The sequence below is a fragment of the Arachis hypogaea genome, chromosome 1 (assembly GCF_003086295.3).
Source record: "Arachis hypogaea cultivar Tifrunner chromosome 1, arahy.Tifrunner.gnm2.J5K5, whole genome shotgun sequence".
Classification (NCBI taxonomy): Eukaryota; Viridiplantae; Streptophyta; class Magnoliopsida; order Fabales; family Fabaceae; genus Arachis; species Arachis hypogaea.
In genome coordinates, this window is record NC_092036.1 from 5,121,757 (window position 1) to 5,136,806 (window position 15,050).

Here is a 15,050-nt window from a genome sequence, read left to right on the forward strand (position 1 = left end):
ATAGTTTAAGTTGCTTATTTTATATGTTAAATAATATAAATTATATTTTATATATTAAATTCATTAATTTACCCATAGCAAGAGAAGAAAAATTATACACTAAATCATACGTTATAAAGATTAGTTGATTTACATATAAATTATTTTTATAAAAAATAAAAAAAATATTTATGATACATAATAATTCTTGATATATGTAATGTCATGTATCTATTAGGATGATCTATTTTAATTATGTGAATGATTATTGTTATTCACTTTTTATTGCATTAATAAATAATATTTAAAATTAAAAGAGAGAAAAAATTAGAAAAATTTCTTAATTTGAATTGAAAAATATCTTGTGAGTATATCCAATTTTGATATATACTAAATATAATAAAATTTAATAGTATAATATTTGTTATAACAATTACTTAAAATATTAACCGAATATATACTTGGATCCAATAAGACTCTTAAGATCAATTAACCTAAGCCTATTGTTAGAGTCTCAAATACGACTTAAGTTTATTACTTTAAGGCTCAAAAACTTCAAAGCATATAAAGACCACGTGTCCCATCTCAAATCGGCTCAGATTGAATTTTCGTTGCTAATTAGAGATGGTAACAAATATGCGAGGACACGGCAAGCCTTCTTTTCCGTCCCTTACCCCGATTTTAAAAAAATACCTCCCATTTTATCTCTATTTCATCTTAATTTTTTATGTAATTGTTCTGTTAGGGAACGTAAATACGTACAGGTATCTATGAATATTTTTTTTAACTTTTTAAAAAAATTAACAAAAAAGCCATAATTTAATAATTAATTCAATATAGTTCAACACAATTCATAACATATTTATTATAAAAAATAACATTTCAAAATATATATATATATAAAATATCTTTCAAAATATATATATAAAATCGCTCGAGGTTGGAGATAGATAAATCTAGGGAAAAAAAAGGTTCGAATTAGAGACTAAAATTAAGATTAGTTACTAATGAATTTACGTATATATAAATTAAGATAAATTAATAATTTTATATTTGTGTAGATTTAACAGGTCCTCTAACTCATAGGCAGATACTTGTATCTCCGTCCTCGTTCATTTCACTTGGACGATTTCCACCGCGAAAATTTTTTGGATCACTATATATAGTTCTAAATCGTGAGTAATCTCTTCAAATATTCATTTCGGCCGATTTTTTTCATTCTCTTCAAATAGTTTAATTGCTCATCAGTTTTACTGTATGTGTGATTTTAATGCTTAACTCTATGGAAGTTATTTGGTGAATGAATCCTACGGAAGGATGATACCATTGTGTATCATTTGTTATACTTCTCTATAATTGAATCACTCTACTAACACATCTCTTTGCCATTTTTATTTCGGTAGTATATGGCTAACAAATCACTCTTTAAAACGCTGTCTACTGTTATTTGCTTCAAGTTGTAGTTGTTGATAAATTATTAAAGAGGTAATGATCAAATCAGTACTCAAAAAATTTAAACGCTGATATTTCAATACCTCATTATTATAATTGACAAAATAATACCTGAATAATTTTAAAAATTGACAAACGTGTCCATGTACTTTTCAGACCAAAACTCCGGTGAGGACAATGCTGAGCTGGACACCAAATTTTGCTGACAAAATAGGTTTTATTTAAATTAAAATTTGTAATTAAATAATTTGTTAGCCTAGGTGAAAATAAAATTAATTAAATTTGATTGTGCCCCAAATCAGAGATCTTTGCCCTAATCTTCAATTAACAAGTGTTGTTACCAGTTGCTTATTTACTGTGACTTAGTGTTTCACTAGGAGTAAAACTGAAAGGTCACATAAAGAGGGAAAGACGTCGTTCTGGAAGCTTGGCGCGAAGAAGAACAAAAACGAGGTGAGAGACATTGTCGAAGTCGGAGCGTCAAGTGTGTGGGTTTGCTAGTGGCGTCATCGCGTCTCCATTCTTCGCTAGGAACAACCCTACGAAGAGGTAAGTTCTCCTTCATTTCATCGTCTCATTTATGTGGCTTTTGTGGATAGCATTATGATCATTTTGATTGTTTTAGTAGTGTGCCATTTTCGTTGTTTGTGTTATGTGCTTGTAACTCCTTGTTTATTCATTGTATCTTCCCTCTACGATTTTTTAGACGGATCGTCTAGTTATGTTTATTTATCATTACATGGGTGCCTTGAAAAGGGGTGGGGGACGGTAATGTGATATACGACGGGGGTTTAGTAACTGAGATACACAGGGTGAATGTGGAGACATGCAATTTATTTTTTGTTGAGGGCTTATTTCTAGACTTGGGTTACCCTGGATACAATGAGGTGTACTGGCTAGAACCTGGTTTAGACTTAGGTAATGGTCTTAGAGTGCTTAGGACGGATGCTGAAGTAATGAGGATGTGTGAGAGTGCGATGAAGAATGACAACACTGTCCACCTATATTTTGATCACCACATTGATATCAACCCTGAAATCATTGACGAAGAAGTCGTGTCTGATGGTAGCAGTGATAGTGTAGTTGAAGTCAATCCAGCTGGTGATAATGTCAACAAATTTGAAGTGACTAATAAAGTAGTTGGTCAGGCTAATGAGAAGGAGAATGAAGGTGTGAATGAGACCAGTGATGAGGTTAATGAATTGAATATGGTTTTAAGTGTTGTTGTGAAGGAGACTGTGAATGAGATCGTGAATAAGGCCACTGTTGATGTTAACGAGTCGAACAAAGTGAGAGTGGTGCTATGAACGAAGATGTGAATGACGGGAATGAGGAGAAAGACACTGAAGGAGCATCAGCTCCAGAGAAGGGTGTTAAGAAGGTTAGAAAGAGGCATCCAAGACCACCACCAAGTGGTTTAACCCGAGAAAGAAGAGCTACCGAAAATGAACAACCTGAGAGTGATCCTCGAGAAGCTGAAGCGGTAAATGAATCCACATACGAGACCAATGCTGATGATGTTAATGATCCGAATGAAGGTTCTGATTTTGGAGAACCAGTTGTGGATGAGTTGAGGCCAGAGGAACCAGTTATAGAAAATGCAACAGGTAAATTTGTTGTTTTTGTTTTGTTAGAGGCTATGTGAATAAGTATTACATCAATTCTCATATATCTCAACTTATTCTGCAATAGATAATGTAACACAAACAAATGAGAGGACCAATACAAGGAGAAATCATCCACGGTCTTAACCATCTGGGCAGAGAATTGTACCTGAAAAGGACGATGAAGCACCAAGGGTAGAGGTGCCTAACCCGAACAGAAAAGATGGCGAAAGTGAACATAAGATGTACCAATATGATCCTAAAGAACTCTGTAGCCCTCCTGCATCTAACGATGAAGAGGAACCTGTATTTTCTCAACATAACCCCAACATGCCATATAGAAAAATAACTCTGGAGTTGAATATGGAGTTCGAGACCATGGACCACTTCAAAGCAGCAGTGCAGAAGTACAACATACAAATTAGGAGACATGTATTCTATCTTAAGAATGAGAAGAAGAGGTGTAGGGTGATTTGCTATGACCCCGACTGTCCTTGGTTGTGCTACTGTGCCAGGACCAACTACCTAACATCCTTTCATATTAAGACATTTGTGGACGAACATACGTGTCCCAGAAGCAACAAGAGTAAGTCAGTCACATGTGCTTGGGTTGCTGAAGAGCTAGTGCCAAAGCTCAGAATCCATCCCAACATGCTGCAGAGGGAGGCACATAAGTGGTTTAAAATAGAGTATGACATTTCAGTTAATGAGAGGATGATGTATAGGGCTATGGACAAGGCCAAAGAAGTTATTGAGGGAACAGAGAAAGATCAATACCTAAGGCTTAGAGACTATCTGAACGAAATCATGAAGGCTAATCCTAGTTCAAGAGCCAACATGGGAACTACTCCACAGCCAGAGGGGTTGCCTAGGTTTAGGAACTTGTACATCTATTTGGCTGCTTGCAAGAATGGATTTAAAGCAGGGTGTAGACCCTTTATAGTTTTGGATGGGACGTTTTTGAAAGGTTACTTTGGAGGGCAATTAGCCGTTGGTCAAGACGCAAACAACCAACTATTTTCAATAGCATACGGGGTTGTGGATGCATAAACTAGGGAAAATTAGAGAGTCTTTCTTGAGGAGTTGCACACTGACATAGGGGACTACAATGAGAATGGGTGGGTTTTTATGTCGGACCAGCAGAAGGTGATGTGCACTATGACCTTGTTTTTGAATTCTTGTATGCTTCTATAAGTTACTTTTTAAATGTCTTCTAATTATTTGTGGTTACCCTTCAATGCAGGGATTGATACCAGCATTACAAGACGTGATGCCAAGGGTCAAGTACATATTTTGTTGTATGCATATGTGGAGAAATATGAACAAGAGATGGAAGGATAAGGAACTTAAGGCAGCATTTTGGCAATGTGCAAAAGTAACTACTGATCAAGAGTTCAATGATGCAATGTCTACTGTAAAATGGATCAACAAACAAGCGTGGGAGTATTTGTCAAAATTTGAGCAAGAACAGTGGTCGAGATCAAGGTTTTCAGAATGGCCGAAGGTAGATAGTTTGACAAGCAATAACTGTGAGTCATTTAATTCAATAATTGTGGGTCTGCAGGGAAAGAGCATTTTGACAATGCTTGAGGAGCTTAGGTTCTATATCCTGAAGATAATGGCAACTCACAATGACTAACTGGTGGCTTACATTGGACAGATAGCCCCTGTACAAGTCAGTAGGCTAGAGAATGAAAAAAGACGAGCTAACTACTAGGAAACACAATGGTGTGGTGATGATGAGCACAACCAGTTTAAAGTCAGAAAGTGGCAACATAGAGTGAGAGTCAATACACGAAAGAGGACATGCTCATGCAAAAAATGGCAGCTGACTGGACTACCATGCTATCATGAAATTGCAGCAATCCAGAGAAAGAATAAGAAGGCTGAAGACTATGTCCATCACAAGCTCACCATTGAGGCATACAATAGGACTTACCAGTTTCACATTAGCAGCATACCGAGTCAAGAGTATTGGGAGCATCACGAAGGGCTGCCATGTCTGCCTCCTCCATACAAGAGGCCTATTGGCAGACCTACAAAGAAGAGGAGAAGGACATCACTGAGCAAAGCTCTGGGAGCCAATACAAGGCCAAGAGAAGATACGGATAGATAACATGCCAAACCTGCAAGAGGGTCAGTCAAACAAAATCCAATATTAATATCTATTTACAATACATTGTATTTGCTATTTGTAAATTTGATGAATGTTGATTTACTTTACTCATGTACTCTTTGTAAGGCTGGACATAATAGCAAAATTTGTCCTGAGAGACCAGCTAGACCAGCAGCTGAAGAACTAGGCCTTGATGAGGAAGAAGCTAGGGAGCAAGAAGCTAACTGGGAGGAGTCCATGGAGGTTGCACACGTTGTACATGTTGCAGATGAGGAAGACCTCACTCAAAATCATCCACAAAGTCAGCCTGATCAGGTAAACAATGTGATTTAGGTTACCTTGTTGTTCCAAAGTGTTGGATCTGTTTCCATAAAAGGTTTGTTTTAATGAATGGACAAATTGATATAGAATACTATCAATGATGAGAACACTACAACAAATATTGCACCCCCTAATGTAGCCATTATACTCGCAGCAACCACCTTGGTTAGACCACCAGCACCAACACCAAAGAGGAGAGGCAGACCCACTTTTGTAAAGGCAGCACCACTTGAAGAGGACTGGCAGCCACTACAACACCTCTAACTCCAACACAAAAATACAGCAACTGCACCACTATCCCCTGCTCAACCTAGGGTTGTCAGGCCTGATGTTGGGTCTAAATCCCAAATTTCTGCATTACCATCCAGTGCTGCAGTCCCATATAGTGGGACTGGGTCAATGCCACAAGGTCCATTAGTTAGATCCACTATTCAGGCCCAACCTGAGATCATGGAAGCAGCAAGCCTAGCCACACAGAGCAAGTTCACAGACTTTATGTTCATCCCATCCTTGAAGAAGAAAAAGCCATCCAGACCACCACCATCAAAGCCATCAACAAATGACAAGAACTGAAATGAGAATCTTGGGTGTTTTTAGTTTATTGTTAGCTCCATTTTGGATATGATTTAGTTAATATGCACCCAAGTGCCATTATGGCATGTAAGTGCTAACCAAATTTTTTGGTGTTTTGTTAGTGTCATTTTGGGTCTGTAGCAGTTACTATGAACATATAGTGTCATTTTGCTAGTCTTATTTAGGGTCTAAACTTTGTTACTCTGAATAGTTAATGGTTATAACTTTATGTTATGCTCCTGGTGTTTTATTGAACTTCTGTTGACAAATCTATTTTTAATGGCTTACATATACTCTATATAGCATGCTCACATCACAACAACAATAACTCAGTCACAGCACAAGAATAACATAGCATACATTAAATTATCTCAATTACAATGAGGAGAAGATTACAAAATTCTAAAGTGTCATTGTTATACTCTTAAACTGTGCACTGTCTACCTACTTAGCCAAATAAAACATAATTAAAGCCACATTTAACCCAATCAATATACACATAAAAATTAGGCACAACTCAACCCTCTTCAGATGCTCCTTCATGTCATTCACCACAGATAGTACCATCATCATCTTATCAATTTCCTGGACATCCCCACACTCGACATTGATTCTGCTTTTCTTTTTTGGTTCTGATTTGCCCAGCATATTACTATTCTCTGAAGAAACTTTCCCTTCCACACATTCCTCTTGTATTTCATCCAACCATTGAAAATACCCGTAACGCATTTGTGTGTTCTAGTACAACACGAAAATTTCAAAGATCAGAGAACGATCGAAAACTAAAATTGAATAAGCAGAGATGACAAACCAAAAAGGGATATTGAATTACTTCGTTACATATTCATCAAAATTCCAAGCTTAGCTTCCATATAGAGCAGCATAGAAACTATCTGTCAGGGTTGCTACTTGTCTTCGACTTAAACGGAATCACTGGAAGGGGACAAAAGCAACAGCCATCGTAAATTTTGCTCACAATACCAGAAGCACCATCCACGTCGAAGGCTTGCATCGATGACTACCTTCTCACCGTTGCAGCTTTTCCACAAGCCCTTACTGTATGCATCTTCTAATTTTGGTCCCCACCTGCGAGTGAACGAAGAGAGCAGTATTGGGGATTAGGGCAAAGAACTCTGATTTAGGGCACAATCAAATTTAATTAATTTTATTTTCACCTAGGCTAACAAATTATTTAATTACAAATTTTAACTCAAATAAAACCTATTTTGTCAGCAAAATCTGGTGTTAATTAATTTTATTTTCACCTAGGCTAACAAATTATTTAATTACAAATTTCAACTCAAATAAAACCTATTTTGTTAGCAAAATTTGGTGTCCAGCTCAGCATTGTCCTCACCGGAGCTTTGGTCCGGCAAGCACATGGATATGTTTGTCAATTTTTAAAATTATCTAGGTACCATTTTGTCAATTATAATAGTGAAGTACCAAAATGTCAGCGATTGAATCTTTCAAGTACTGATTTGGTCATTATCTCATTATTAAATTATAAAACACCAGCGTTTCTGAATAAGCAATTTAGTATACTCTTTTTTCTCTAATTCTCTTTAGAAAAATTCTGTCGATTTTCTCAAATCTGTTTATTTGTGTATTACTTATTTGATTACCAATAAAAAATTAGCCATAGCGGCCCTCTAAGACTAACAAGTAACTATCCATGTATACGAGAGAAAAGGTTGAAAGTGAAATTTACATAAGATTTTTGTTTCATGTTTAGAAACATAAAGATTTAATGAAAATTTGGACAACTTTTTGTTTGGTTCACATTAGATGAAACTTAAGCAGGGAGATACTCCATTTTCGACTCCTTTAACATCTACAATAAGTTGGAGATTTTTTTTGCACTAGAGTTAGTGAAGATGTATTATACAAATTTCACATAATCAATACATTTACAATTATTGTTCTGAAAATCAAATCGGACCGACCGGTTCAATCGGATTAACCGAAAATCGATCACCTAGCCAGTCCGAATAAGTCTATAAATCGTCTGGCAAAAACCGGTAAAAAAATCGGTCGAATCAGCAATTAACCAATGAACTGGTAGAACCGTCCAATTTTTTAGAGGATTTTCGGTTCAGAAATACATCCTCTGAAACGTCGTCATTTAGCCTATAAAAATAAAATAAAAAAAGAAAAGAAGAAAGGCTAAACGCTAAAGTGCTGAAGTCTGAACGACTGAACCCTAGTCACGAATTCACACTCATCTCTCCTCTCTTCTCTGAGAACCATTGCAGCCACCACCACCAATCAAGCAGCCCACCGCCACCGCGTCCCGCAGCCACCGCGTCCTTGTCATTGCCGACCTCGCCTCCTCTGTTGACGCCGTTGCTCGCCCGGTATTAATACCCTGTTATTCCTCCTCACCGCCTTCTGATATTCTGTTCATGATTTTCTGATTTGCTGGACTTCATGATTTTGGTATCTGTTCTTGATTTTCTGATTTACTGGACTTCATGATTTGGTATTTGTTCATGATTTTCTGAGGCTATTTTGGATTCATGATTTTGGTATTTGTTCATGATTTTGGTATTATTTATATTAGAATCTGATTTTCTGTTCATGATTTTTTTTTTAGGTTATTGTTTATTGAGGAATCCACACTTCTCGATGAAACTTGGGTATTGCTGTAAGTCTGAGTTGAATTTTATTCAACTATACTTTTTTCCTGAAATTGAATTGTTGCACCACTCACTCATTAATATTGTGTCAATTGATCAAATCTTTGAGACTGATGGATCAAGCATCCATGTGAGACTCACTTATTCGAGGAATTCTGAGGATAATTTGATCATAAAAACAAATAAGCATGAAAGCATAATTTGATCGTAAAAACAAATAAGAAAATTTATTTGAGAAGAACTCTGAGGACTAATAAGGAGAATCAAACTAAACAAACTTATGAATACTCCAAAATTTTTCTTTTATTTTTACCTCTCTAATCTTCTTTTCTTGAGTGAAAAAAGAGGTGGCAAGACACTGCCTTTGACCTGAGTGCAAATTAGAACATTAATCATTGGTTTAATTCTAATAGTAGTTGATCTTGTTCTTTCTATCTCTTTCTTGATCCTCTTCACATGCTGCTCCTTATTATTATTATTATTATTATTATTATTATTATTATTATTATTATTATTATTATTATTATTCCTGATGATCCTTCACATGCACTTCACATTATTCAACATATTTGTTAATGCATATTTAGTTATGAATAGTTGCAGCTCAAGTGAACTATGTTTCTTGTTGAGTAATAAAACTTTGATTTTGATTTTGATTGATATGATTGTTGCATGTTGTTGTGTAAATGGAAGCAATTTGGGTCATGGCTTGAAAAAATGGTTGTTTTTTGTTATGAACTTTGATGATTGAAGTTGTTTGTGAGCTTCTAATATTAAATTATGGATAATTTGTGATGTGAAATTATAAAATTTTAAATTTGATTAAGTTAGAAATTATTAAATTTATATATTCAAAATTATATATAGGTTTTTAAATAATTTTATTTAATATTTAATTAAACCGATTGAACCCCAGTTAAATTCCGGTCAAACCAATGAACTATTAAACTAATAACCTTACCAGTTTATTGACCAGTCCGATTTTTACAACCTTGCATACAATTCTCTCTCCAGCTTTTTATCAATTATATGAATATGAATATGCATAAATTATTGGAAGGTTTTCACATATACTACTGTACTTTCTTAGTATATTGGTATTCCATTCTTTTGACTTTTTAATCTTTGACATATATAATAAAAAATTTAGAAGGATGGGATTGAACAGAAAATGTATTTAGTGGCTTTGTTCTTTTTTAGAACACCATGAAAAAGAGACAAATTATTTCTTTTGTTGATGCCTACGGTATCTTCTAACCCGACAGGTCAAGAACTAATTTATCGCGGATTGGAGCTCTATTTAAGGGTTTGCCACTGGTCAATGGATTGCTGCATGCACAAGGCAGGATTCGAACCCCCGACACTTGTTTAAGTAGACGAGTGAGCTGACCACTCGACCAACCCAAGTTAGTTTCTCATCCAATTTTAAAATGACAAAATAGGTTGAATCTGTCGGACTAATCTGTCGAATTCATTTAAAAGAGCGAGTCAGGTTAGAATTTAAAATCTTCCAAACAAAAAAAATTCCATCAAACTCACACCGTCAAAATTAACGGATTTTTGCGGAACGAGACAATCCAGCCCGTTGAACCAAATATTTTTTTTATTAAATAAAAGAGTTATTGATGCTAAAAAAACTAATAATTATATCATTTTTAAATATATTTTTTATTTTTATTTTTTTAATTATTTTACTTTATAATATTTCTAACTCTTTAATTTCTTTTTTGTTGTAATTTTATAATATTCTAATATCAATCTAAAAATAAAATGGATCAAAATTTAAAATAATAAAATAAAAATCCTTAATCCAAAAATTATAAAATTATAAAATTTTATAATTCTAAACACATAATTTTACACACTTCTCTTTCTTCACATTTAAGAAGTTTTAAACTCTAAACCCACATTTTTATACACTTTTACTCTTTCTTTTAATTATGGAGTTCTAAAACTCCATTAAAGTTTGGAGTATCAAATCAGACGCCATTATTATAGTTTGTAAAAATATTTGTCTAATTTAATAAAAAAAATTAAAAATTAATATTTAATTTTAAAAATATAAAAATAAATAATTATTAAATATTTAAAATTTATCATAAAAAATATAAATTAGATAAAAATTAAACGTTAAGTAATAAGTATCATTAGAACTCATCTATTTATTAATTCAAATTATTCTTAGATCTTAAAGGTCGTAAAAATATCCATTATTTATATCTAATCTTACAAATAAAAATTGTCACGTGGCATCTCTTATTTACATGCTTACAATGTTTTTCGCTTTTTATCCCCTAGATTATTACAATTATATTCTTGCTTTATATTATGATTATTATGTTTTCCTTTATTATTTTATATTAGAGGTTATTGTTTAACTTATTGCAGTTTTTATGCGGTTATTATTAAAAGAAAAAGAATGAATTCTATTAAAGATAAGTGTAAGAATAATTTTTTATTTTTTATCAAAAGATAGAAGAATTCAAATTCGCAATCTCTTAGATGAGTATAAAGAGACTATATCATTTGACTTATAATTTATTGGCATAAGTGTAAAAATAATTAAATTAAAAAAAGATGAATATAAAATTAAAAATACAATATCTAATAACTCCAAATTAGTGAAAGGAATATTAAAAATTAAGGAAAAAGCAAAGGTGTTAGTTGATTACTTGATTATGACTAATAGAGACGGAAAAAGTGTCTTTATTGTTATTGGTGAGAAGTCAACAGAAAAAATCATAACGACAGAAAGTTTGTCGCAAGTACTGTTCCAAGCCCCTCGGTTGAATGATGAGTTTGAAGAACATCAAAGATTATATTTGAAAAAGATGGGTACTCGGAAAAAAATATTATAATTGTCTTTATGTGAAAGTTTTTTTTTATCTTTAGATGATAAATTATAGAATTAGATTTTAATATATTATAAAAGTATTGTTTTTATTTAAAGTGTGGTTAAATTGATAAATTACATTTTTTTATAAAACATCTTTATAAAAGATGTTTTTGGCACTTTGGTTTAAATAACTCCCTTTTAAAAAATAATCTCAAACTTAAAATAACATGGTTTTTTTTAATTACTATCATGTGTTGTTCTTTTCATTTATGACTTTTGGCTACATATTGCAGTTAAGTATTTAGATTTTTTATTATATTTTTGTTGATCGAAAAATATTTTTAATAAAGGTAAACGGTTCGAAGTGGTAAAGCGGTCGAAAACATAAGTAGTTTTCGAAAAGATACACGCACAAGCATTAGACGGAGGTTTTCGACACGGATTCGATTTTAAGGCCTTTCGATAAATTGAGCAAGTCAAATCGAATAAGGTACTCGAGTCAGGTAATCGAAATAAGTTATTCGAATAAGTGATTCGAGTAATTATGGTGGTGGAGAAGTTAGAGGCTTCTATCACGCGAGGAAATCACGTAAAACGTTTAGGCGGAAACGGTTACCAAGGAGAATGCAGTCAAAGTTGTAATTTTGTAATTAATTGTAATTAATTGTCAGTTACCAAAAGCAAATTATAAATACTAGGAAGTTTTAGGGAATTAGGGTTGGAATTTTAACTCAGAAAAACACTCAAACACACTCATATCCCAGAGAATTTCTGAGTCTGCGATCGAGTAACTTTTCTGTAGGGTTCCTTCCATATTTTCATTCTTTCAATTTACCTTTCTGTAAACTTTATTCTTTCAAGTAAATTTATCTTTTAAAGTACTTTTTATCTTCATTGTCTAATTTATATTTCTGCATTTTAGATTTTCATGTCAAAGCCCTTTGACCCAATCAAAGCTCTTTGACCCAGTCAAATGCATTTTACTGCTTTCTTTCAATTTCAACGTAAACCTTTCTATTTTCAGCATATTTCCTTTTCGAAAATTTTACTTTTTCATTCTTTTCCTTAATTTATAAATTTTAATTTATCTTTATTTCCAATTCCTGTCTAATCGAAGACACTTTGATGCACTTTTAAAAAACTGGTACCAGCAAAGAGGAGTAGGTCTTGCTCCCAGGCTACTAGATATCGAACCACAATTGATTTGCTAAAAATTGACAAAATAAATTGGCACGCCCGATGGGACAGTTTTAAAATTTCGAAGTTTGTCAAATAAGTATTTTGTGGTGTCATTTAGTGTATGCGATTATGAAGTGAAAAGATCATTCACATGGCTGATAAAATGTCAAATGTGAATGGTAGTTCATCCACCAATGATAACATACCAATTTCTATGCAACAAGTGGATGTGACTTCACATTCGGAAGGTGCAATCGGAACAGAGAGTATAGCAGTTACGACTGTTCAAACTGGAAACGTTGGACGTAACATTCGTCCACGTGGCACTTTGCCACCATTCCAGCCTCCACTAACCGCTGGTTGGTCTCCATATGGTCTTCCTCCTGGTTATACCCCACCAGTGGGTGGTTTTGTTCTACCTATTCGTTTTGGGAATACAAGTGGAGGGAGTAACTCTCAAAACCCACAACAACATTCTGAGTATTCTCGTGATCATAATGTGGGCTCTATTTCGAATGCTGCAAATTCAATGACAGTATATCGATAACAAGTAGAAGAAAGTCATCATGACTTATTCAATTTATTGACTCAACAAATGACCACAATTTTAAATCCAATGATGGCTGATCACGAATCGAGATTCAAACGTCTTACTAGACAAGTCGAACAGATTGCTCGAATTGTGGATTATGAGGATGGTGAAAGGCATAATGCCAGGGGAAATAATGAGGGGTTCAAAAATATATTTCAGAATGAAAATGATGTTGTTAATAGAGAAAATCCTCATGTAGTTCCCCGAGGACAAAATGCTGATGACTTTTTAGCCAGATTACGCAATAACCATGGCGGTGAACGTTATCAAGTCACCATAATTGTGGAAGAAGTACTGAATCAAATTGGTTTGAATGTTGATTTTATGAATCGACCCCACTTTGTATCTGTTTTTTCCCAAGTTGTTCAAATGGCTGAACTGCCAAAAGGGGTGAAAAATCCAAAGATAATTATAAAATTTACTGAAAAAATCGGAGAATCAACTACTGAATATGTTGCTCGATATTTAGTTGAGATTGAAAATTTAGCTAATGATGAAAATTTGAAAATGAAGTTTTTTCTTCTTCATTGACGAAGAATACATTTACTTGGTTTTTGAATCTTAGGCCAAATTCGGTAACAACATGAATCAGTTAGAAACTGCTTTTCACGCTCAGTTTTATCGAGGGGAAATGAATGTGGCAGTTCAAAGTGGAAGGAAGAGGAAGCGTGTGTCTCGAAAAACGTGTCGAGTGGGCCAGTATTAATGGAAAGTTAAATGATAGTTATTACTGATTTCAAAAACTGAAGTTTGAATTTGGATTAAGTGTTTTATCTTCCAATAAAGTTATCGAAGGCAAACACATTAATCCAGGGGGCAATTTGTTAATCAAAAAATATTTTCGATAAAGGTAAACGGTTCGAAGTGGTAAAGCGGTCGAAAACATAAGCAGTTTTCGAAAAGATACACATGCAAGCATTAGATGGAGGTTCTCGACACGAATTCGATTTCAAGACTTTTCGATAAATCGAGCAAGTCAAATCGAATAAGGTACTCGAGTCAGGTAATCGAAATAAGTTATTCGAATAAGTGATTTGAGTAATTATGGTGGTGGAGAAGTTAGAGGCTTCTATCACGCGAGGAAATCATGGGAAACGTTTAGGCGGGAACGGTTACCAAAGAGAACGCATTCAAAGTTGTAATTTTGTAATTAATTGTAATTAATTGTTAGTTACCAAAAGCAAATTATAAATACTATGAAGTCTTAGGGAATTAGAATTGGAACTTGAACTCAGAAAAACACTTAAGCACACTCATATCCCAGAGAATTTCTGAATCTGCGATCGAATAACTTTTTTGTAGAGTTCCTTCCATATTTTCATTCTTTCAATTTATCTTTCTGTAAACTTTATTCTTTTAAGTAAATTTATCTTTCAAAGTACTTTTTATCTTCATTGTCTAATTTATATTTCTGCATTTTAGATTTCCATGTCAAAACCCTTTGACCCAGTCAAAGACATTTTACTACTTTCTTTCAATTTCAACGCAAACCTTTCTATTTTCAGCATATTTTCTTTTCGAAAACTTTACTTTTTCATTCTTTTCTTTAATTTATAAATTTTAATTTATTTTTATTTCCAATTTCCGTCTAATCGGAGACACTTTGATGCACTTTTAGAAAACTGATACCTGCAAAAAGGAGTAGGTTTCGCTCCCAAACCACTAAATATCTAACCACCATCGATTTACTAAAAATCGACAAAACAATCTGATTGTAATCAATTTTGGTAAAATTATACGCGTAATATACTAGTTTTCT